The sequence below is a fragment of the Diceros bicornis genome, chromosome 9, assembly GCF_020826845.1.
Source record: "Diceros bicornis minor isolate mBicDic1 chromosome 9, mDicBic1.mat.cur, whole genome shotgun sequence".
Classification (NCBI taxonomy): domain Eukaryota; kingdom Metazoa; phylum Chordata; class Mammalia; order Perissodactyla; family Rhinocerotidae; genus Diceros; species Diceros bicornis.
In genome coordinates, this window is record NC_080748.1 from 3,385,372 (window position 1) to 3,408,682 (window position 23,311).

General features: G+C 39.0%; 1 protein-coding gene across 14 annotated transcripts in view; it reads right to left on the reverse strand.

The window, feature by feature from the left end:
- LOC131410027 (ral-GDS-related protein-like) overlaps positions 1 to 23,311 on the reverse strand; it is a 209,055-nt gene that overhangs the window by 151,261 nt on the left and 34,483 nt on the right. The window contains exons 7-12 of one of the 14 annotated variants that reach the window (XR_009221126.1): positions 20,766 to 20,887; positions 19,632 to 19,730; positions 15,715 to 15,913; positions 15,205 to 15,300; positions 5,953 to 6,097; positions 89 to 855 (exon numbers count right to left, since the gene is read on the reverse strand). The exons of 6 other annotated variants lie outside the window; for them this stretch is intronic. The gene's annotated coding sequence lies outside the window, so the exon portion shown is untranslated. Of the gene's footprint in view, positions 1 to 88; positions 856 to 5,952; positions 6,098 to 7,336; positions 7,483 to 13,605; positions 14,055 to 15,204; positions 15,374 to 15,714; positions 15,914 to 19,552; positions 19,731 to 20,765; positions 20,888 to 23,311 lie in introns of those variants that run through there. 7 more of the 14 variants (XR_009221122.1, XR_009221119.1, XR_009221120.1 and 4 more) reach the window with 7 other exon arrangements.

Genomic DNA, 23,311 nt, shown 5'->3' on the forward strand with positions numbered 1-23,311 from the left:
TTGACCACATAGGCTCTTTTAAATCTGCTTTGCTGGAAATTTTTGTAAGGAATCTCACATTGAACTTCAAAGGCCTCTCAAGGCCAGGAAAGCCAAGCCATGGATTTTGTCATCAGACTTTGCCTGCAATACCTACAGATTTGGGTGAATTCCTCTCTTCCAAGGTTCCCCCCTAATATTTCAAGGTTCCTTGTACCTGCCAGACAAGTGACATTCTTTACTTATCCTGGTATGTGCTGCTTGGAACATAAGGTACCAGGCCAATATTTCCACGTGTCTTTATTCCATAAAGTCCAATCTTCATTCCTCAAAAGCTATATGGTTATATCGCAAATATGATGTTCCAGTCACAACCTTGGTAATATAACAAGTGTTTCCAATTGTGTCCTGTTATAAGGAGAACAGATTCTTATTGAACTTATGCAAATAACCATATTGCCATGAAAACAACAATACTCACTTACTAAGAGTTTCCAAATCCTGGAGGGATCAGGTAGAGAGAAAAAGATAAATATTTCCATTTTACTTACAAAAATATCATTTACCAAATTGTTATAAGTCATAGCTAGCTCAGGAGAAACAAGAAAAAGTTTTCCTTAAATCTGAAAAAACAAAACATTAAAAATTCAGCAATACTTCAAATGAAAAATCATAAAAATTATAAGCGTCCTTATCAGTTTATTCAGTCCCGTGTAATCCATTCTTGATCTCAATCTTTTTGTTAGCAGCTTCATGAAGTTATCAGTCTCTCCATCAGATGTCTGTAATTTCTTACCAAGTTTAGTTTTATGATCAGAAAGTTTATCAGAAGCCTGTACTTCAGTGTAAATGTCAGAGTCCTTTCCATGAATTTTTCTGAAGTTGAAACATATTTTGCAAAAACATTAGAGCAAAGAAATGAGTCTGTAAACAACAAGACCTCAAAATGGCAACTGACAAAGAAATTTGGTTAATTTTGTGACATACAACACTTTAAAATAATAATAACCAGAATTATGACTGATAATCAGGACAGATCAGAATTTCAGTAATGTTATACAATTTTAAAACACCTATATCAATAACATTTGCCCACATAATACCACCTAAGAAGGTTTTATCTTCACTTGTCTGACAATGTTTTCTATGTAATTTAACATACTGAATAAGCCTAATAAGTTTAGTATCTTCCTCCTTATAGGAAGAGAGCAAATTTCTTTGAGAAATGTCAGGGCCCTTTGAAAATTCTCAAAGAAAAAAAGACTTATTTTAAGATATGAATTTTGGTGGAGCTTGTCAAAAATATAAACAATCAAAGCAAACAGAACATTAACAGTCCAAAAAGCCTTAATAGCGAGACTTCAGTCTTTTGAACGTAGGAAATTATTTTAACAGTTTTTTTTTTTTTTTTTTTTAGGTAGACTTACTCAAAGGTAAAGAAAAATCTTTTATAACCTCTTTATCAAGTTTAAGCAAATTATCTTTTTACGAGAAATTTCAATTTTCCACCAGCTTACTTCTGCTATTAAAACTCATTTACTTAATTAAATTCATTTCAATCTTAGCCAACTTGACCATACAAAAACTCCTTTTCCAGAATTCCTCTTCCACAAACCTTCTATAACTTTCTTTTTACATCTAGAATTTGTCCCATGTCTTTCTTTTCCCTTCTAGTACTTGAGGACAAATTTATCTTTCTTAACCAAACAAAACATTTCCATTCTTTGCACCTTCTTTATACATCTTACTTTCCTTGTACACAGACATATTTTTCTTAATATTTAGTAGCTTCAATCACATATATTAATTAGAAATTTTAACCTTTAGAAACCTTAATTTGTAAGTAAAAACTAAACAATTATAAACTTGTTTTTACATTAGTATCTTGTGGCTTGGAAAATTTATAAACACTTCATAACTTCTAGAAACATGTTACTTTATAGTACAATCTTTTAATAAAACACATGTTTACCAATAGACCCAAAACACCTTTTAGTTTTCCTGTAATGAAAAGCCAAAAGTAGACAAACGTACATTTAGCAATCAATGTCTAATATCTTATCTTATTTGGAAATGATGATACTCAGAGAATTTTTTAGCATAAATTTTAGCAAAACTCTAAAAGTCACCAAAAAGAGTTTGGAAGCTGTAACCACCATAACACATAATTATTGTTACAGTTCATCCAACATTTATCTTTTTCACAATTATTTACTTGTTCCCAATAATTATTTAGATTGCCTATAAGACTTCATAAGACTTCAGATAAAATTAGCCATCATTTAAATTACTATTTTTGTTAACCAGTTGTGTAATAAAAATAACATCAGTTTTTTCCTACAAAATTTCATGTAAATTTTATCACCTCTTATACCTTTAAACATAGTTATCATTAAGATTTTTATCAATAGGTCTTGGTCTTCTAATTTTGGACAATGGAAGCATTCCCAGTCAGACATTTTAAAACATACTCAGGCAAAGTTGATGTAACCTCTATATAAAATTAGCTCAAACATTCCAACCTTTATAATCTTATCAACACTTACACTTTTACATGTTCTCAATTCAATTGTAACCTGAGTCAAGGTCTTAAGGCTAGTCAAATTTTTCCCTTCTTTTTTTTTTTTTTGGCCTTTTCTTAGGTACCAAATAACTAATTATGTGAGAGCTCTCAAAACATTTTTTTTTCCCCCAATTTAGAAGTTTTTCCAATTCAAAGGATCCGTCGTCTGGCCATTGACGAGTAGGATCTTCATTTGTATATTTATTCCAATAGTGACTCGAACCAATAAGCCTTTTTAAGGAAAGACCCGGAGGTAACTTTCCACGCTTAGAATAAATCTACCATGGACGCAAAGAGGCGTCCCTGGTGAGGGCGCAGATGATGTAGCCCCCGTGATCCACAGAATTCACTCCCAAAGATATTCAGAGAAAGTAAAGACCTTCATTGCACAGGCGGTAAGGATGGTGTCTCCGGTCTCCCACAATAGTGTGGGACGCCTCCAGTCACAGACCCGCTAATCTGTGACACCGTGCAGGCGATACTGGAATGGGATTTTTCGAGCACTAACAAGCAACGAAGGTAAAGACGACAAAAGCCCTTATGGACTGGGCCCTTTATAACAAATTCCCCTGAGAGCTTGGCACAGCCAGACAAAGAGACAGTTCGGAACCCCAGTCTACTCGACTGGCCACCGAGGTGCACCCCGGTAAATGCACCTTCCGTATGGTGGAGACCAAGGAGAAGATTCTCACTGGTCACAAAGCCAAGTTTTCTCAGGACACAGAACAAGACAGAGATTACTCTGGGAGGAAAAGGGATCAAGATCAAAACCAAGAGTACTCTACCAAATTTAAACCAAGAGTCACTAAAAGCCCAAGAAGCTAGTTTCCCAAATATTTTCTCCTGCCAATCTAAATTTAGAAAGAGAAAAAATTCTCACCATTTCCTTCCGCCGGACTCCGCAGATAGAGATTCCGGGACGCTGACATGGTAAGAAGTCTTACCTTTTGCCGGCTTTTGTCAGGGTTCCCGTATCTCACCATCTGCAGTAGTCCAGGGAGAAGGCAGGTCTTCTAGACAGAGAAGGCAACTTGCCAGCCAGTGTGGCTCCTGGCGACTACGCCAAAACTGTCGGGGGAAGAGGGAGAATCTCCCTCTGCCCTTTCCCTTAAGGTTCTTCTGGCTGGCCAAATAATCAACAAGACAGGTTAGCAGGAGAAAATAATACCAAGTTTAATAACATGTATACATGGGAGAAAGCAGGGACACTGCGTTTCTCAACACAATAACAGAAATTCTCATCTTAAATACCATTTTCAGCCAATGACAAAGGAGGATGTTGGGGGTGGGGGGAGTCAGTTACAGGAGATTACCACTAAAGCACAGTAAACAAGAGTAAGGTTTATTATGTAGCTCAAGGCCTCACCTTCCACATTGATAAGTCACTAGAAATGAGTTCATCCCCCTCTCTTCCCAATACAGAGAGGGAGATACCTTTACAAATGGAGACTTCCCTTGTAAATGATTGTCTGGCAACTCCTCGCAGGGCCATCCAGAGAATGTGGCCAGAGAGACAGAACTCCCGATAAGATGGGCTTGTTGGTGCCTTTTCTATTGTAACCTCTACCCTACATTATCTTTATAGCAGTCATGATAGATCTGTTCTAAGAAGGAGCCACCATGTCAAATTCTTTAGGCAGTTAGTGGGGGAGGTCAAATGTCCCTAGAGAAAACAACCAAGGTAAAGAGAGAGATTTCAGGGTGGCCAAATCTTGATCTCCCACAGAGATTAAATCTGGGCTTTGTCTATGGGTGGACCCTGAAAGGAGGATTTTGCTTAAATGACCAGAGAATACACAACCATTTTTCTTGATAATAAGTAATACTTACCATGTAAATTTCTTCATAAATCTCTGAATAAAATAAAAATATATAACCCATATAGATATAAACTCTTACTGACAAACCCCACAGCCTTCTCTAGAGAGCCCAACAGAAAATGTCTCAGCGGACTGTGAATTGGTCTTCTGTAAAAGCCAGCCAGCCCTTCACTGATAGCCCTGGATAAGGAAGGGCAGATAAAATTCTTTGAAGATGTTTAGCTGAATTCAGAAGCAAAAATCCTACCTCCAGTTGGCTCCTCTGTGAGAATGGATGGCCAGCCTTATTTCACAGGCTGGGCAGCTGAGGTTTCAGATGAGCTTATTTGCCCTGTTCCCCGGGGATGCAAAAGGAGGAATGTGACATTCATTCAGGGCTGAGATTTTGCACGTAAAGATAGGGTTGTCGGGATAGAGGGAGAATCTCCCTCTGCCCTTTTCCTTAAGGTTCTTATGGCTGGCCAAATAATTAACAAGACAGGTTAGGAGGAGAAAATAATACCAAGTTTAATAACATGTATGCATGGGAGAAAGCAAGGACACTGCGTTTCTCAACACAATAGCAGAATTCTCATCTTAACTATCATGTTCAGCCAATGACAAAGGAAGATGTTGGGGGTGGGGGGAGTCAGTTACAGGAGATTACCACTAAAGCACAGTAAACAAGAGTGAGGTTATTATGCAGATTTAAGGCCTCACCTTTTACATTGATAAGTTTCTAGAAATGAGGTCATTCCCCCTCTTCCCAATTCAGAGAGGCAGATACCTTTACAAATGGAGATTTCCCTTATAAATGTAAATGTCTGTCTGGCAACTCCTTGCAGGGCCATCCAAAGAATATGGTCAGAGACAGAACTTCTGATAAGATGGGCTTGTTGGTGTCTTTTCTATTGTAACATCTATTGTACATTATATTTACAGCCATCATGATAATAACTCCTTCCTGAAACAGATGTTTTGTTTTAAATTCTTTAGGCAGTTAGTGGGGGAGGTCAAATGCCCTCAGAGAAAACAACCAAGGTAAAGAGATAGATTTCAGGGTGGCCAATCTTGATCTTCCACAGGGTCATAGAAGGGAATAAAGATTTCAGCAAATTGGTTTTTTGTTCTCTACAGTGGAAGTAATTTAAGAAGATAGTCTCTCACTCCAACTTCTCTTCCCTGTTCTCTATCTGTAATATCGCTGTAAAAATTCTCTCTACAAAAATTTCAGTCTTTTTTCTTTGCAGTCTATTATCATCTTTACGAATTCTTTGACTTCACCACCTTCTTGGCACCACAGCGCTAGCCATTGAGATATTATTATAGATTCAGTTTTGCAATTTCATCCTCTTATCTCTCTTTCCTCTGCCATTTCTTAGTTTTAGTTCTTATTGTATCTTATGCTTGAAAACCTTTCAAGCTTACAGAGTATATCAGTTCGTTATCTTCTCAACTTTTTATTATCTAAGTGCCCTCAAATATCACTTTTTTTAAAAAAGAAGTGAAATAGATAATAGAACAATATATTGTAATAAATTGACCACTTATAAAATTAAGTTCAACCTGCAATCCCTCCCCACTTAACTGCGACCATCTTTTATAACTCACCATGCTTTAGTTTGGGCAGGGTCAGTTTATCAATGATTTCTGGATGTTTTAAACCACATGAGACAAATACAGTGTAAGGTAAAATTGTTACTCTTGCAGAAGTTGTAGAATATCCTGATGGTTATGGAAGTTGGTGGCAGAGAACCTGAATCATATGAAAAGTAGTTGATTAATTAGCACCTGACAGAATTTGTTAATTTGGTAAGGACAATAATAAGACATAAATGTTGAAACGATAACTTTGCATATCAGAGTATTGTCAAAGGCCACTGGGGAAATTCATAATATTCTCAAATACCACAAAAAATGACCACTTTTTCATAAAAGATGTCATACATGATGGCACCATATACTTCTGTCAGAAAATTTGCAATGAAGGAAATTAAGACTTGAGTCATTTTAATTTTAACGATTTGTTTCTGCTTACTATTAGGTTAAAAAACCCTGTTAGAAATAAAGTGATAAGGAATGTACTTGCTTAATTTTTATTTTTTTTTAAGAAAAAGTCTTTTTCACATTTTAAAAAAATATTTATTTGTATTTATTTTATGCTGAATTTATTTGTGTGCCCAAAGCCTTTTTTTAATTAACTACCAATTTTAATTAACTACCAATTCTTTTCAAACTCTTTCAAAAAGTTGAAGAGGAGAGAATACTTCTAAAGTCATCCTATGGAGTTAGCACTACCCTGATATGAAAGCCAAAGACACTAAGAGAAAAGAAAACTACAAGTCAGTATCTTTGATGAATATTGATACAAAAATCCTCAATAAAGTAATAACTAACCAGATTCAGCAGCATATTAAAAGGATTATCCATCATTTTTAAGTGAGATTAATTTCTGGAATACAAGGTTGTTTCAATATATGAGAATGAATCAATGTAATAAAGCACATTAACAGAATGAGGGAAAAAAACACAGGATCATCTCAATGGATGCAGAAAAAGACTTGACAAAACTAAACATGTTTTCATGTTAAAAACACTAGAAAACTCTCAGAGTAAAAGGAAGCTACTTCAACATAATAAAAGCCAGATATAGAAATACACAGAGAACATCGTATTCAAGGGAGAAAGACTGAAAGCTTTTCTTCTAAGATCAGGAAAAAGGCAAGAATGCCCACTGTCACCATTTCTATTCAACATGGTATTAGATGTTCTAGCCAAAGCAATTAGGCAAGAAAAAGAAAGCAATAGCATCCAAATTGGAAAGGAAGAAGTAATATTATATTTGTTTACAAATAATATCTTATATGTTGAAACCCCTAAAAATTCCACAAAAAAATTTTTAGAACTGATAAATTCTGCAGAGTAGTGGAACACAAAATCAACATGAAAAAATTAGTTGTTCTTCTATACATTAAGTAATCTGAAAAAGAAATTTAAAAACTTTACATTTTTATTTACAATATCATCAAAAAGAGAAAAATACTTAAGAATCAACTTACTCAAGGAGGTAAAAATTCCAATGATGTTTTTTGCACAAATAGAAAAATCTATCCTAAAATTCATATGGACTCTCAAGGGACCCTAAATAGCCAAAAGAATGTAGAAAAAGAAGAACAATTTAGAGAAGTCACACTTCCTGATTTCAAAACTTACTACAAAGTAATCAAAACAGTGTGGTACTGGCATAAATACGCACAATATACTAATGAAATAGTATAGAGAGCCCAGAAATAAACCTTTGCATATATGGTCAAATGATTTTTGACAAGGGTGCAAAGACCATTCATTGGAGAAAGGATAAGTTTTTCAACAAATAGTGATGGGAAAACTAGATGACCACATGCAAAAGAATGAGATTGGACCCTTACCTTACACCATATACAAAAATTAACTCAAAATGGATCAAAGATCTAATATTAAAGCTGAAGCTATAAAATCCTTAGAATAAAACACAGGGTAAAAGCTGCATATCATTGGGTCCAAATGCCATTGCCAACAATGATTTCTTTAATATGACACCAAAGACATAAGCAACAAAAAAAAGACAACAAATTGGACTTCATCAAAATGCAAAAGTTTTCTGTATCACAAGATACTATTAACAAAGTAAAAAGGCAACCCACAGAATGGTTGAAAATATTTGCAAATCACATATCTGATAAGGGATTAATATCTAGAATATATAAAGAACTCCCACAACTCAACAATAAAAAAACAACCCAATTTAAAAATGCACAAAGGACTTGAATAGACATTTCTCCAAAGACATAAAATGGTCAGTAAACACGTGAAAAGATGCTCAACATCACTAAGTATCAGGAAAATGCAAAATAAAACCACATTGAGATACCTCTTCACACACATTAGAATAGTTTTACTATCACAAAATCAGAAAATAACAAGTGTTGGCAAGGATTTTGAAAAATTGGAACCCTTGTGCTTGGATGGTGAGAATATAAAACTGTGGAAAACAGTATAGCAGTTCCTTCAAAAATGAAAAATAGAATTACCATATGATCTAGAAATTCTACCTATGCGTTCTGAAATAACAGAAAATATATTTATGGATCTCTGTCTCCAGTTCCTGGCACAGAGCTCCTAAAACCCTTGTAATTTCCTAAATGATAAGAACACTAGGAGCATCTCTTGTTCTAATATTTGTCTTTGACCCCATCCCTGACACAGAGCTCCTAAAAGCCTTGTAATTTCCTAAGTGATAAGAACACTAGGAGAATCATTTGTTCTATTCAGGCAACTCTGGGTGGGCTCCTGGATGGGGGCTGGTCACCAGAAAGACCAAGCCCCGATTAGAAGCTTGGAATTTTTAGTCCTATCCCTTATCCTCCAGAGAGGGGAGAGAGGCTAGAAACTGAGTTAATAATTGATCATGCCTACGTGAGGGAGCCTCCATAAAAATCCCAATAGAATGAGTTTCAGAGAGCTTCCAGATTGGCAATGACAAGGAGTGCTTGGAGAGTGGTGCACCTGGAGATGGCATGAAAGCTCTGTGCCCCTTCTCACATACCTTTCCCTCTGAACCACTTCCATCAGGCTGCTCTTGAGTTATATCTTTTTATAATAAACTGGTGATCTAGTAAATGTTTCTCTGAGTTTTGTGAGCCACTCTAGCAAATTAATCAAACCCAAGGAGGAGGTTGTGGGAATCTCTGGTTTACAGTCACTCAGTCAGAAGTACAGGTAACAACCTGGGCTTGTAACTGGCATCTGAAGTTGAGGTGAGGTTGGATGAGTGTGCAGTCTTATAGGACTGAGCCCTTAAACTGTGGAATCTGATGTATCTCTGGGTTGACAGCATCAAATTGAGTTGAATTATCTGACAACCAGCTGGCATTCCAAGAATTGCTTGTTGGAGGTGTGGGGAACCCTCTCACATGTGAAAAAATGAATCTCAGAACACCATATATGGGTATAAACCCAAAAGAACTGAACACATATATAAAGACATATACGTACACCCGTGTTCTTAACAGCGTTATTCAAAATAAGCAGAAGCTGGAAGCAGGCCAGGTGTCCATAAACGGATGAGTTGACAAAAATTGTGGTGTAAAACACAGTGGAATACCATTCACCCTTAAAAAGGATGGAATTCTGACACATGTTATGACATGGATGAACCTTGAGGACTTTACGCTAAGTGAAGTAAAGCCAGACACAAAAGGAAAAATACTGTATGATTCCACTCATATAAGGTACTTAGAGTAGTCAAATTCATAGGAATAGAAAGGAGAATGGTGGTTCCCAGGGGCAAGAGGGAGGGACAACAGGGAGTTGTTGCTTAATGGGCACAGAGTTTCAGCACAAGGTGAAAATAGATCTGTGGATGGTTGGAGGTTATCACTACACAGTTATGTGAATGTACTGAATGTCACTGAACTGTACACTTAAAAATGGATAAAGTCGTTAATTTCATGTTATGCATATTTTATGACCATTTAACAACATTAATTATTTTCAACAAATGAACAAACACTAGCTACATGCAATAACATGGATGAATATCACAACCATAACGCTGCATAAAAGAAATTATATTCAAAAGGCTATATATTTTATAATTCCATTTATATAAAATGCAAAAAAGAAACAAAACCGAGGTCTAGCTTCCAGTAATAGTGGAGTAGCTTGTTGAACTAACACTGTCACAGATAACAATGATAAAATCTGCACGAAATATTATATATATTTATATAGAATCATGTATCTATATGTAATACACACACAATAAATGTGTATATGTATGTATGCATAAATCTCTTCCAAAGGCAAGCAGAACCGAGGGGGAGTCTTCCCTTGAATCATGGGAATTTTACCAGGAGATATTTGCAAGCTTGAGTCTTTTGCCTCAAAGCATTCCACAATCTGTACATGGCCCAGACGGGAAAAACTATAGTATTACTTGTAATGTTAGAGGATGTATTTTGGGGCTGGCAGAGTAGCTGGAAAGTTAGGGGAGAAATTCTAGAAGGGAGGGAACCACAAAGAGGAAAATCTTAAAATATGTATGAAAGTCTGCCCCCCCCACACACAGCAAATTGGCAGATCTTTGAACAACACACCTACAGGGTAGGCCCCAGAGTGCGTAGTATAAAAACAGCAGTTGGAAGATGAAAGAACTGAATGAGGATTTCAGCTATGCCCATTGTAAAGGAGATAGGATTGGAGTTTCAGTCCAGCCAAGTTAACTCTCTGCTAGAAAAATAACAACACTCTTCACAGGGATACAATAGAATCCAGAGTCTCTATAACTATCATCCATGGTTTCCAGTACATAATTTAAAAAATCATGAGATTTGAAGAAATAGGAAAATATAATCCATATACGACCAAAAGTGGGCAGTAGAAACTATTCCCAAGGTGTTGCAATTAGCAGACAAGGATGAGAAAACAGCTTTTATAAAGATGATCATGGTGGTAAAGAAAAATATTCTCATAATGAATGAACAGATGTAGAAACTCAGCAGAGAAATGGAAATTACAAAAAAGAACCAAATAGGAAGATGAAATACAGAAAATATTTTTGAGTTTACTGGTAGATTAGAAACAATAGAAGAAACATGAATATAGAGCAATAGAAATTCTCCAGTCTGAAGAAAAGAACATAAAAGTTTTGAGAAAAATGAAGAGTGCCTTAAGACCTGTGAGATGAGTGAGTCCCCATCAGAGAGGGGAGAGACAAAAAATTAAATGAAGCAGAAAGGCAAATCAATGAGTAATAGCATAAAACTTCCAAAATTTGGTGAAAAATCTAAAATTTTAGATCCAAGAATGTCAGGAAACACACAAAATAAAATACAAAATAAAACCATACCTAGGCACATGATAGTCAAGCTGCTAAAATCCAAAGATAAAAAGAAAAGCTTGAAAGCAGTCAGGGAAATACATATGTACAGGAGAAGACATTACATACAGGGAGAAATAATGTGAATGATGAATGATATATTATCAAAAACAAAAGAGACAAATCAACAACAAAATGACATCTCTCAAGTGCAGAAAGAAAACCCAAAAGTCAACACAGGATTTTATATTTAGCAGAACTCACTTTCAAAAAGGAAGCAGAAGCCACAATAAGATACCACACACCTATTAGGTGGCTAAAATAAAAAATAAATTTGCAACTACAGAGTGCTGGTGAGGACTAGGAGCAACTAGAACTGGGAATGCTACATGATAGTTGCATTCGGAAAACACTTAACAGGTTCTTATACAGTTAAACATACACTTATTATCTGACTCAGATATCCCACTCCTAGAGATTTACTGAAGCAAATTGAAAACTAATGTTTAAACAAAACTCTTTGCATGAATCTTCATAGCCATTTTATTCATAATGGTGAAAAGCCGGCAACAAACTAAATGTCCTTCATCAGGTGAATGGAGAAAGAAACTGTGGTGCATCAGTACATTAGAATACTACTTGGCAATAAACAGGATAAACTCTTGATTCACACAACAACAAGGATTAATCTTGGATGCATATCTCTAAGTGAAGGAAGCCAGATTCAAAAGGCTATATAGTATATGATTCCATTTATATGACTTTCTAGAAAAGACAGCATTACAGGGATGGAAAATGATCAGTGGTTGCCAAGGAATGGAGTGGGGGAAGGGGTTGACTACAAAGAGACAGTATGAGAGAATGTTGGGAGTGAAAGAAACAGCTCTGTATGGTACCGTGGACATGGATACATGACCGTAAAGTTGTCAAAACCCATACAACTGTACACCACATAGAGTGAATTTTACTCTGCAAATTTTAAAAATCAATCAGGATGCTGGGGAACTCAGATGGAATGCAGTGAGAAATGTACCTCACTGTATTACAAGCATGTGACATAACCACATAGAAGGGGTGGGGATGAAAGGTCCTGACCGAAGTAACTTTGGAAGACAGTGTTTTGATGGGATACTGTAAAACTAAAGTACTGTACAAAAACACTGTACTCTAGGTGGTAAATTTGTTTTTCATAAGGGTATGGATTAGCGATTCTGAAACTAGTTGACACATTAGTAAATATATTGTAGATAACTGGAGTTAAGTTTCTCACTGTTGGTGAAAGAAGTTACAAATAAACAAAAGGAGAATGCTGGAATAAACTCTGTGGTGCTGGATTGGAGTTGGAAGTATCAGTATGAATCCATGTCTCTTTTAATATATCTATCCAGATAGATAGATAGATTGATAGATTGATATATCAATAGGTAGATGTGTATACCTGAGTTTACATTCATACATACATTTCCAAGCTCTGCTGAGAGGGTCTAGAAGCAGTGACACCCTCGTATCAATGGTCACACCTAGCTCCCAGATTTTGGTTTCTAAATATCATTCTTCAATAAAAAGAACCAGGTTTTCTTGGAGAAATGGCTAATTCAAATCTGGGGATGGGAAATACAATATGAGCCTGGAGCTTCTTGTAGTGCCAGAAAGTAGGAAAGTGCTTTCAAAGAAAAAACACAGAAAATGATGAGATGTGTCAAAAGGAATCAATCTGGGCTGGCCCTGTGGCTTAGCAGTTAAGTGAGCGTGCTCCGCTGCTGGCGGCCTGGGTTTGGTCCCAGGCGCGCACCACATCTCTGGCCATGCTGAGGCCACGTCCCACATACAGCAAGTAGAAAGATGTGCAACTACGACATACAACTATCTACTGGGGCTCTGTGGGGAAAAAATAAATAAATAAAATCTTTTAAAAAAAAAACAAAAAGAATCAATCTTAAAGACTTCCCAATGGCTCAAGCTGGAAAACTGGGAGCAACAAAATAAATAATGGTAGCATTGGATTATTACCCAGAGAATAAAATAAATATCCATGAGTCTATACTGATATAAAGAAGATTAAATAAGAAAGGAAGAAAGAAAAAAAGGGGGGGGGAGAATGAGAGAAAGAGAGAAAGACAGGAAGAAGGCAGGGAGAGGGAGGGGGGAATATTCCTCACAGAATTCCAGATAATAAACGCGGCTGGATAGCATGAAATAGAAAATCGCCACTAGAACACCACAGTAATAATTACTGTAGGCAAGACTGACTGATGAATGCAAAAACTGTGAGTGAAACTTAGAGAAGAAACAGTACATTTGCAGAGCCTCAAAGCATCTCCCTCCAAATACTTAACTTTTTTCTCTTAATTTCTTTAAAAGACCTATGACTATTTAAAGAAAACTCCTAACACTGTATTGTCGGATTTATAACATGGGTAGATGTAAAATTTATGACAACATAGCACAAAGGACAGACAGAGGTAAATGGAACTGTTCTGTAGCAAGGCTTCCATATTTTACATTGATTAAACTGGTGCACTATTAAGTCTAGGTAGGCTGTGATATGTTAAAGATGCATATTGTAATCTGGATCAACCACTAAAAACTGCAAAGGTGTGTCACTTAAATGCTAATAAAGGAATTAAACAGCATACAAAAAGGGTTTGTACAAGAATGTTCACAGGAGATGACCTGCACGTCCCCAGGAGGAAGATGAGCCCACTTCGGGGCATCCACAGAGCAGAACGCCCTCAGCCGTGCTGAGGAGCAAACGCTGACACACACGTGCTGGGTGAGTCTCATCTACCTCGTGCTGAGGGATGCAAGCTAGACAGAAAACAATACACGTGGGCTGATTTCTGCCAAGATGAACCTATGGTGAAAAAAACAGATCAGTGGTTGCCTCGAGGGAAGGGAAAAATTGCCTGGGAAGGAACAGGAAGGAGTTTTCTGGGGGTGAAGGAAATACATTATTCTTAAAGGGGTGAAGGTTATATGGGCATGTTTATTTGCTAAAACTGTACGATTGAGATTTGTGCCTTTAAGTGTGTGTACATCTTACCCACACACACACACAAAAAGGACTAAAAGAATAATAAAGTGAGGTGAGAATGGGATGGAGTCTAGATAAAACAAAAATGGCAGATGATTAGTAGTTGTCGAAGTTGGGTGATGGGCCTACTATGCTATTTTGTTTATTTTGTATATTGTTTAAATTGTCCTGTACTAAAACACTTGTATAAGAAGACAAACTCGATATACAGTGTCTGCTGGTAAGATATTGGTTACCTTTGGGGAGGAAGGAGGGAGAAAGGGATTGTCGGGGCCTGAATGAAGCTGGTGCTAGTTCTTGGTCACACAAGTGTGTTCACTTTGTAATAATTCTTTGAGGTTTACATGGATGACTTTTGCATATATTTCTGTATGAATGTTATACATCAATAAACACTTTAAATCCTGCATATTTGCACAAAGATAAACTCAATATCTGAGAACAACAGCTGTGTTTTGTTTTAAAGTGGAAACCATTCACTCATGACACCACTAGATGGATTTTAATACTCCCAAGTATCGATTAATGCCCTCACCCTTCCTTGGTGCCCTAGGTCTTTCCATTTTTGCCTCAATTTGGCAAGTGGCATGGCTTTGAGTTTTTATGATGCAAACTTTTTCCATCAACGTCCACCCCCATAATGATGCTCACCAAGGCCTTGACATCTAGCACAGTGCCATGTTCACAGCAATCACTCAAGACCTGTGGGACTGGGTTGAATGAGGAACAAAACGAGGAGCAATGATGTTCATAACTTCTGTCTAGGTGCCATATCGTGACTTAGGAAATTGGTAGGATTTTTCGATAGATTTGCTATGCCTTCTAATTTTTCCTATTTAAAACAGTGGGAAATAGGGTCTCAGAGTTCTTTCTCAGAGAAAGTCTGACATTTCAGGCACAGATTACTGACAAATATTAATGGTATATGACTTTCCCACCTCATCTTAGTTTTAAGTTTTTAATTCCTTACCATGGAAATGACCTAACTTTGCTTCTTCCAAATCTTGTAGTAATACTGATGCTCCAGAAAGTCGGGCCACGGATATTCTGCTGTTGTGCATCCTCTCTGCAAAGAAGTGGAGCTGTGCATCCACCAGTCTGAGAAGCACGTGGTGCTGTAGTATTTGGAGTCAGAGTAGCTAAATGGAAAAATGACTTCAGAGAGTTATCACCATAACCCCCAACAGCAACAAATTATTTTGCTTAATTATTTTGTAATTCTGAGGGTATATTTAAAAAGGGATATTAAAACTGGTTGCCAAGGAGCCAGCCCTATAGTAGAGCAGAAATTGAATATTACCTTCCTACAAAAACTTCCCTGACATTGTGGGAAGGAACAACGGGAAGTTTCAGTGCTGTTGCCTGTGTTAATGAGGCCGAGGTCCACACTGGGATAAGGAAGTCCAGTGAACAAGCCTGTGTGCAGCGTCGGAGAAGGGGCGTGCGTGTGGTCCCCTGAAGTGGCTTAGGAGTCACTTACCAGTGCACCTAAGTTTCCCATCTGTATATGCAGGAATTGGGGCTGTCCACTGTGATGTTTTCTCCTTTTTATGACATGGCTCACGGCAGTCCTTCTAAGATGCCTGACCAAGGTATGGGCCCTTCAGGCAGGCGGGGTCCAAAGGGAGGATCTCTGCAGCGACCCTGACCACAGGGTCCAGAGGGAGGATCATGGCAGCCTGGAGGGATGGAGGGGATAGCAGGACAAGTGGCCTTGAAAAGGCAAATTCCAGGATCCCAGTCACCCGGTATTTCCATTTTAGATATTGAATTTACATTTCAAATACTGGCCAGGGAGCTTCAAGGAGGGCTGCAAGCATCCTCAGCAACAGCCAGGCTGGTGAGCCCCACCCCTACCTGGGTACCGGCCTCAAGGGATGAAGCCCAACCACGCTGCGCATACTCCAGGCGGTGGGCAAGGCATGGAGGGTGGGCATGGTAGAGAGAAGAGGCATGATAGAGGGTGGGGTGGACAAGGAGAGGAGTGGGGCCCAGGGGTGGAGAGACAAGGAGGGAGTTGGGGCCCCTAGCTCTGCATGCTGGGAGATTTTGTCTCTCACCGGTCTAGGCTGGAAGCTTGCAGGACTACAGGACTATAACTCCCCGGATACTCTGGGCATGGGGCGGTGCCTAGCCCTGAGGGGAGGAGCAAGGAGGTGTGCTCTGCACTGTGGTCCTGCACCTGCTCCACGTGGACTGAGTCTCAGAGGGATGTGACAGGACAAGAGGGACCAAGGAGTTAGGAGGGTGTGGCGGCTGCATGGGCAGCCGCGGGCCTGCATCGTGCAACTGCTTTTGTCCAAAAATGAAGCCGGACTCACGTCTATTCCACATCGCCTCCCTCCGTTGTTTGATTCCTCCTCCCACCTGCATGTCTGTGGGTCTTTCCACAGCCTCCTACCTAGTCCAGGGCCAGGTGTTTCTCTAAAGTGCTTATGGGAACTGGTTTGACATCCCAGAAACTTTCCTCTGCCTGTTGCCCTCTGCCTTCTCCAGCCAAAGTGCCATCATTTCATCAGCTTTTGGGAGAAATTCGCCCTGTGGCCCCTCTTGCAAGCACAACTTAAGAGCTTTGCAGGGTAGTAACAGTGGCTGTTGCTTGCCTTTTTCGCAGAAGTGGAAGTTGAGGTATCCGTGAGGTTAATCATTGGTTTCCCCAGGATCCGCCAAGAGCAGAGGAGAACAACCCAATTCCCAGACAAGTATTTAATAGAACATTTTCACCAACACCTTCCAGTGCAGGGGCCTCTGAAACAGCATCCTTAAGATGAAAATAGCTTAAGCATTTTGCCATTTAGATTGATAGCCTAATCTCAGCTCAGGCCTGAGTGGCCAGTCTCTCAGGGACACGGGTGACGACTCTGATCCCTCAGGAAGAGACTGGTGGTCCAGCTTTGGGAGAGGGATGTTCAAGGTAGACAGCGCTTGGGCAGCATTTGAAACCCATCAGCTTTAACATCTCTGCTTTGGATTCTGGCAAGGTTCCAGGATAAACACGCCTAGGGATAGTCAGATGTACCATATTCTTTAAAAATTGTTTAGAGTAGTGAAAGGAACAGAGCATAAAATATCCTGCTTATTTGCAAAAGATGAAATGCAACCAAGACCTTGTTCTTTTCTTTTGTTTTTTGAGGAAGATCAGCCCTGAGTTAACATCCATGCTAATCTTCCTCTTTTTGCTGAGAAAGACCGGCTCTGAGCTAACATCCATTGCCAATCCTCCTCCTTTTTTTTCCCCAAAGCCCCAGTAGATAGTTGTATGTCATAGTTGCACATCCTTCTAGTTGTTGTATGTAGGACGTGGCCTCAGCATGGCCGGACAAGCGGTGCATCGGTGTGTGCCCGGATCCGAACCCGGGCCACCAATAGCAGAGCACGCACACTTAACCGCTAAGCCACCGGGCAGGCACAAGACCTTCTTGTTAATTTTTTTCTGCTCATTCTCTTGCCTGTACTGTATGCTTGAATGCAGAAACAAAAAACATGAATTGCCAAATTCTTTTTTCCTGAGATTGGTAAATTAACTTAAAAGTCTTATTGAAACCTGTGGAGGAATGGTTAGCAGCTTTCATGATTTATGTCATTTCTAAAAATCTGGGCGTTGATCTACATTAAAAAAAGTCCTTGTATATATTACACATCCCAATAGGTTACATTTCTGATTCCTGAATGTGGGATATTATCAAAACAACTGAAAAACCTGGTCATGGAATCTGGACTCTGTCACTTTGTCAAGAATTTGCCTCTTTATGAATTAATGACGCATGAATTCTTTGACATTTTTGTAAAGAACGGAAGAGAAACTCTGTAGTGTCTCTGAATGTGGCAAGGCGGGGAATTCTCATTAGACCACATCCTTGGGTTCTTCTCTCGTGTTCAATAGGCCCGGGTGATAGTCTGTGTGGTCAGGTGCAGCGCCACTCCCCCAGCCCCCAGTGTTCCATCCTATTCTGGCCTGTGCCTTCTTCAGGGGGTTCTGATTACACTCGTCCACAAGGGTTGGAAAGAGACATTGTAACATGAGGATATTCATCATCTTATTTTATTTTTTTAGATTTTATTTTTTTATTTTTTCCCCTCAAAGCCCCAGTAGATAGTTGTATGTCATAGCTGCACATCCTTCTAGCTGCTGTATGTGGGACGCGGCCTCAGCATGGCTGGAGAAGCGGTGCGTGCCCGGGATCCGAACCCGGGCTGCCAGCAGCAGAGTGCGCGCACCCAACTGCTAAGCCACGGGGCTGGCCTTTTTTTTTTTTAAAGATTTTATTTATTTATTTATTTTCCCCCCAAAGCCCCAGTGGATAGTTGTATGTCATAGCTGCACATCCTTCTAGTTGCTGTATGTGGGACACGGCCTCAGCATGGCTGGAGAAACAGTGTGTTGGTGAGCGCCCAGAATCCGAACCCGGGCCACCAGCAGAGGAGCGCGAGCACTTAACCGCTAAGCCACGGGGCTGGCCCTCATCATCTTAAAACAAGGATTAATGGAGAGGAAAGTCTCAGGGTGTGTGTGCTCCGAAGCACTGCTGTTGGGGTGTGGCCGCAGTGACCACTGTGCTCCCAGCAGTCCCCACAATGGCTGTCTCAGACGTTTGATCTCCTGGTGCAACCTCAGCAGCTGTTGACAAAGCTGGGCTCTTGTGGTTCAGTGTCTTCCTTCAGATTTTGTGGCTCTGACCCTCCTCTGCTCTCTGCCTTCCTATTCCTATCTGCTGCGTTGATTGCTTTTAGTTGTTTCCTAGGAGCCACTCTGTGTAACTGTATTTCACAGTGTCTTTAGGGACCCACCCTCACTACACGAGTCACTGTACAACAGCCGCTTATCCTGGTGTAGCCCATGTTCATCCTCTCCAGTGGAGCTGTGAAGAACCCTGCTTACTCGGAGCTCCTCTCATTCTCATGCTGCTGGAGCTGTTATGAAGCTGGGCATCTCGTCTTTGGTCTCATCAACATTACTCTTTTCGTCGCTTATTCTGAAGTTGGAGACGACTTTGTTAATAATGTGGACACTGACTGTCACAGGCACTTTTATGTATCTTCCCCAACAGCTCTGTGAAGTAGGCCTGTGATTCCCATTTTACAGGGGGGGACACTGAGGCTCAGAGAGGTCGAGTAGCTTCCTTCATGCAGTGTCTTGGTACATTTTGAATCTCCACCTGGAACTCTACCTCTCAGGTGTGTGCCCTTAGCTGGTGTTCGACTTTGTGCCTCTCTACCAGCCTCCCCAAAGACACAGGCCCCATCCTGAGTCCATTGTCTGCTTGATTGCAGTCACCCTTCACAAACAGGCCCTGGGCGGGGAGTGGACCAGTGGGCCGTGGTCCTCCAGCTTACCCTGGGAAGGTACTAGGTTTCTTGCGAGAGCTGGAGCAGTGGAAGATACTGACCGTCACTCACCTGGAAGGTTTGTTGTGTAGAAATACTCCACTGACTTTTTGCAGGTGTCGTGTCTTCTTTGTCTTCATTGCTCCTCTGGGCTTTTTCCTACAGTCCGTGCTGTGCAGTAACATACAGTACAGAGACTGGTGAACATAATGCTGTTGTCCTGCACCAAATGGTCACATCATTAATTTTTCTAATTATGAAAGAAATACATATTGTAAAAAAAGTCACAGTACACAGATCTGTATAAAGTGAAACCCACCCCTTTCATCCCCTTCCCTGAAAACTCACTCCCCTACTCAGAACCCACTACTGTTAACAGGGTGGGCTTTATTCTTCTGGAAATTTCCTATGAATTTATAAATACACATAAAGTTTTTTAACATAAATTACATAACTACATCGTTTTGCAATTTGCTCTTTCCCAAATCATATATCAAAGACGTCTCCCCTTATCAGTGCACATCATTCTAACTTACCATGTTAGATGTTTTAGAGGTATTCCAAAGAACAGGAATACCATAATCTGTTTACTTCTTCTTTGATAGAAATGGGATTACATCCAGTTTCACTATTATACATAATGCTGCCGTAAGATCCTTGTATGGAATTAATTACACTGCTATTCAACTGCTCAATTTGCTTTGTTTCCTTTTAGTCAGAGACTATGACATAAGATTTTCATGGTAATTATAGGGAAATTAATTTTATCATTGAATAAATACATTTATGGGGAAACTGGACTTCAAGGTCATCCATCTCAATATTGTGGAGAAAAATCATGAAACTTAGAAGGTGTGCTCCATCACATTCTAACAAGTCATGTTAACAATTTAAAGTTGAATGTTTGAGTAGCCTCTACTGTCTCTCTTCCAAAGACGGATGACTTCTTCTTTTCTTGAAAACTGCTGACTCCAGGGGCTCTCAGTTTGGCTAGAGAGGATAAGATATTGGTGTTGTATCTGTTTCTCTTCAGCTGTAGGCTGCATCTTCTAAAGATCATAGAATTGAACATGGTCCAATTGATATATATGATTTGAGTCAAAAATTCAAAGTAATGAACCTAAGAGAGGAATCTATAACTTGGGTTCTTAATAAAAAATTTCCTTTGATATCCTTAAGTTTCTGTGATTACTAGTAAAAACTCACCTATGGGTGAAGAGATGTAGTTCTTCTGGCAATGTCTGGCTTGAACATCCATAGGTAAGCCTGCCACACCCGTAGGTAGATTAGACTTGATCTCTTGAAGACCTCTACCCTTGGTGTTTGACCTGGGAAAAATAAGAATTTAAAAAAGCTGCTGTTATTAGCACTCAATGCTAGATGCCCATTAAAGAGTGAGTTTGATTTGGTAAACCAAAGGGAGTATAAGCAGAACAAAGTCTTTAAAATCTCTAAAATTTCAAAAAATTCTAATTTTTTAAAATATACTCTATTTTTGCCACAGTGCAAACTGTGTATATATGAATGAAATATCCCTCTGTCCATTTCTTAACTTGTTTCCATTGATTTGATGGATTTATCCTCTAATCCGGATTCCAAGTGTGAAAGAACATCTTGGTCCTTCAAAGAAAAGAAGCCATTGAAATTTGATTTTCTTTTAGCTCGGCATCCTACAGGTTTGAAGAATAAATTATCATGTAATGATACAACGATTCTAAAATCTAATTGTTAATTAGAGGGGTGTAAGGGATGATTGAATGGTGTTTCATCCCCATGGTCAAGGGTATTGTACACATGGATGTGTAAACATGATTCAGGAAGCTGCTTCAGCCCCATGACATCCCTGAGAACCACAGTGCAGGAGGATCTAGGCACACAGCCATCTGCCTCGATCTCCTGGGTTACATGTAGATCCAGGGGTCTTGAGAGTGGCGTCAGAGTAGATAACTTTTATCTATTTCTCCCCTTCCTTCTCTCCAGCTTATCTCAAACAGTCCTGACTATCATATTTTAAAGACCAATTATAGTTATTTACATGAGCTGCTTGTTCATTATTGCAGAGTAATAATCAGGCATACCATTAAATATCATTTAATCTACCTAATTAAATTTGTTGTACCTTTTGATTGATTAGAACACTAAAGTTAGTTCAGAGTTTGATATTCACCAAATGTGTTAATCTGCTTACAACTGCCATGTGCCTCATTCCTCTTAGAAGTGTATCTTTGGCCCGTCACAAGATTTTAATGAATCAAATCATCATAAATTAAGATAATGTACTGTCTTTTGGATGATAAGGAGGCATATGGGTCCATTTTGGAAATATGCCCATCTGTCTTTGCTCCCATGGGAAGTTTCTGGTCACTGGGTCTCCACGTGACTTGCATAAACCCTAGGTCTATAAAGCTTGATGCCTCTCCTTCTAATTGAGGTAGAAATAAAAGAGGTCAGAGAGACTTATTAAAGTTTTGGTTACATGAAGTCTTCTATGAAGACCATCCATGCATATTGTTCTGGATAGCTTTCTGTTCCTAAGACTACTAGTTACTTTAAGGGCTTGTCAGGAACTGTGAATGGTCTGATATTTTACCTTACCTGCAAACCAATATGCTAGCCTACCATGGTCTTACAGATGCTGGCAAAAGACACGAGACCCATGGGTCAGAGACACAGGACTTAATGACAGAGCAATGGCAGTGGCCAGAGTATCAACATTTGCACTGGTTCACTAAATCCCACTTCCCAAAGGGTGATACACAGTGGGCCAGGAGACATGCAGAGGGTTGCAAGATCTCAGAGCTTAAGGAATTCATATCTTTGATAACAGGCAGGAACTCTGCTGACCTTTGGCCTGGGGAGCGGTGTTATTTTTATTATACTGGGCAGTAAGCAAGCATGACCTTTGCTCCAGAGGAGGCCACTATTTCTATCTTCCAAGGTTGACAGCTCTACACACGTTCTTGAAAAGATAACCTGGTTTTACTGGCTTTCAAAGGTAAGCTTGAATGAGACTTCATCATCATTCCGTTCTTCTGTTACCTTTATTGAGATTGTGCAAATATGCTCTTTTCTCTGTAAAGTTCACTAACTTTATTCATACATAAGGGATGCTTTTGGTTTTATTTATTAAGTTAAAATTTTCTTATTAGAGCAAATGAGGAAACTATTATGGGTTGGATCTGAAGGTATGCTTTTCCAGGAAAAACGTGAAAGAAGATCGGTGCTCACAGAACTTTGCCACAAGGAGTTGATATCAACTTAAATGATTTTAATTTGAATACTGTTTTGTACAACTTTCTTCCATCTTACTTCATCCTCTCTGCTTCCTGTAACTCTCATATGGGAATGGGGCAGTTTCAGGGATTCACTGAACTCATTTACAATATTAAAATGGTTTTTTCTGTTGTGTGTGTGTTTTTTTTTATTGAGGTAAAGTTAACATACAACATTAAATTAGTTTCAGCAGTACAACATAATGATTCAATGTTTGTATAAATGTTGAAATGATCGCTACAATAAGTCCAGTTAACATCCGTCCCCATACATAGTTACAAATTTTTTTCTCTTGTGATGAGGACACGGCGTATTTCAAGGTGCAGAAGAATCAACGATGGTGTCATACTTTTCCATATACAACTTGATGAATTTGGACATATGTATACACCCTTGAGACTGTCACCACCATCAAGGCCACAAACATATCCATCACCTCCCAAAGTTTTCTCTCACCTCTTTTATTACTATTATTGTGT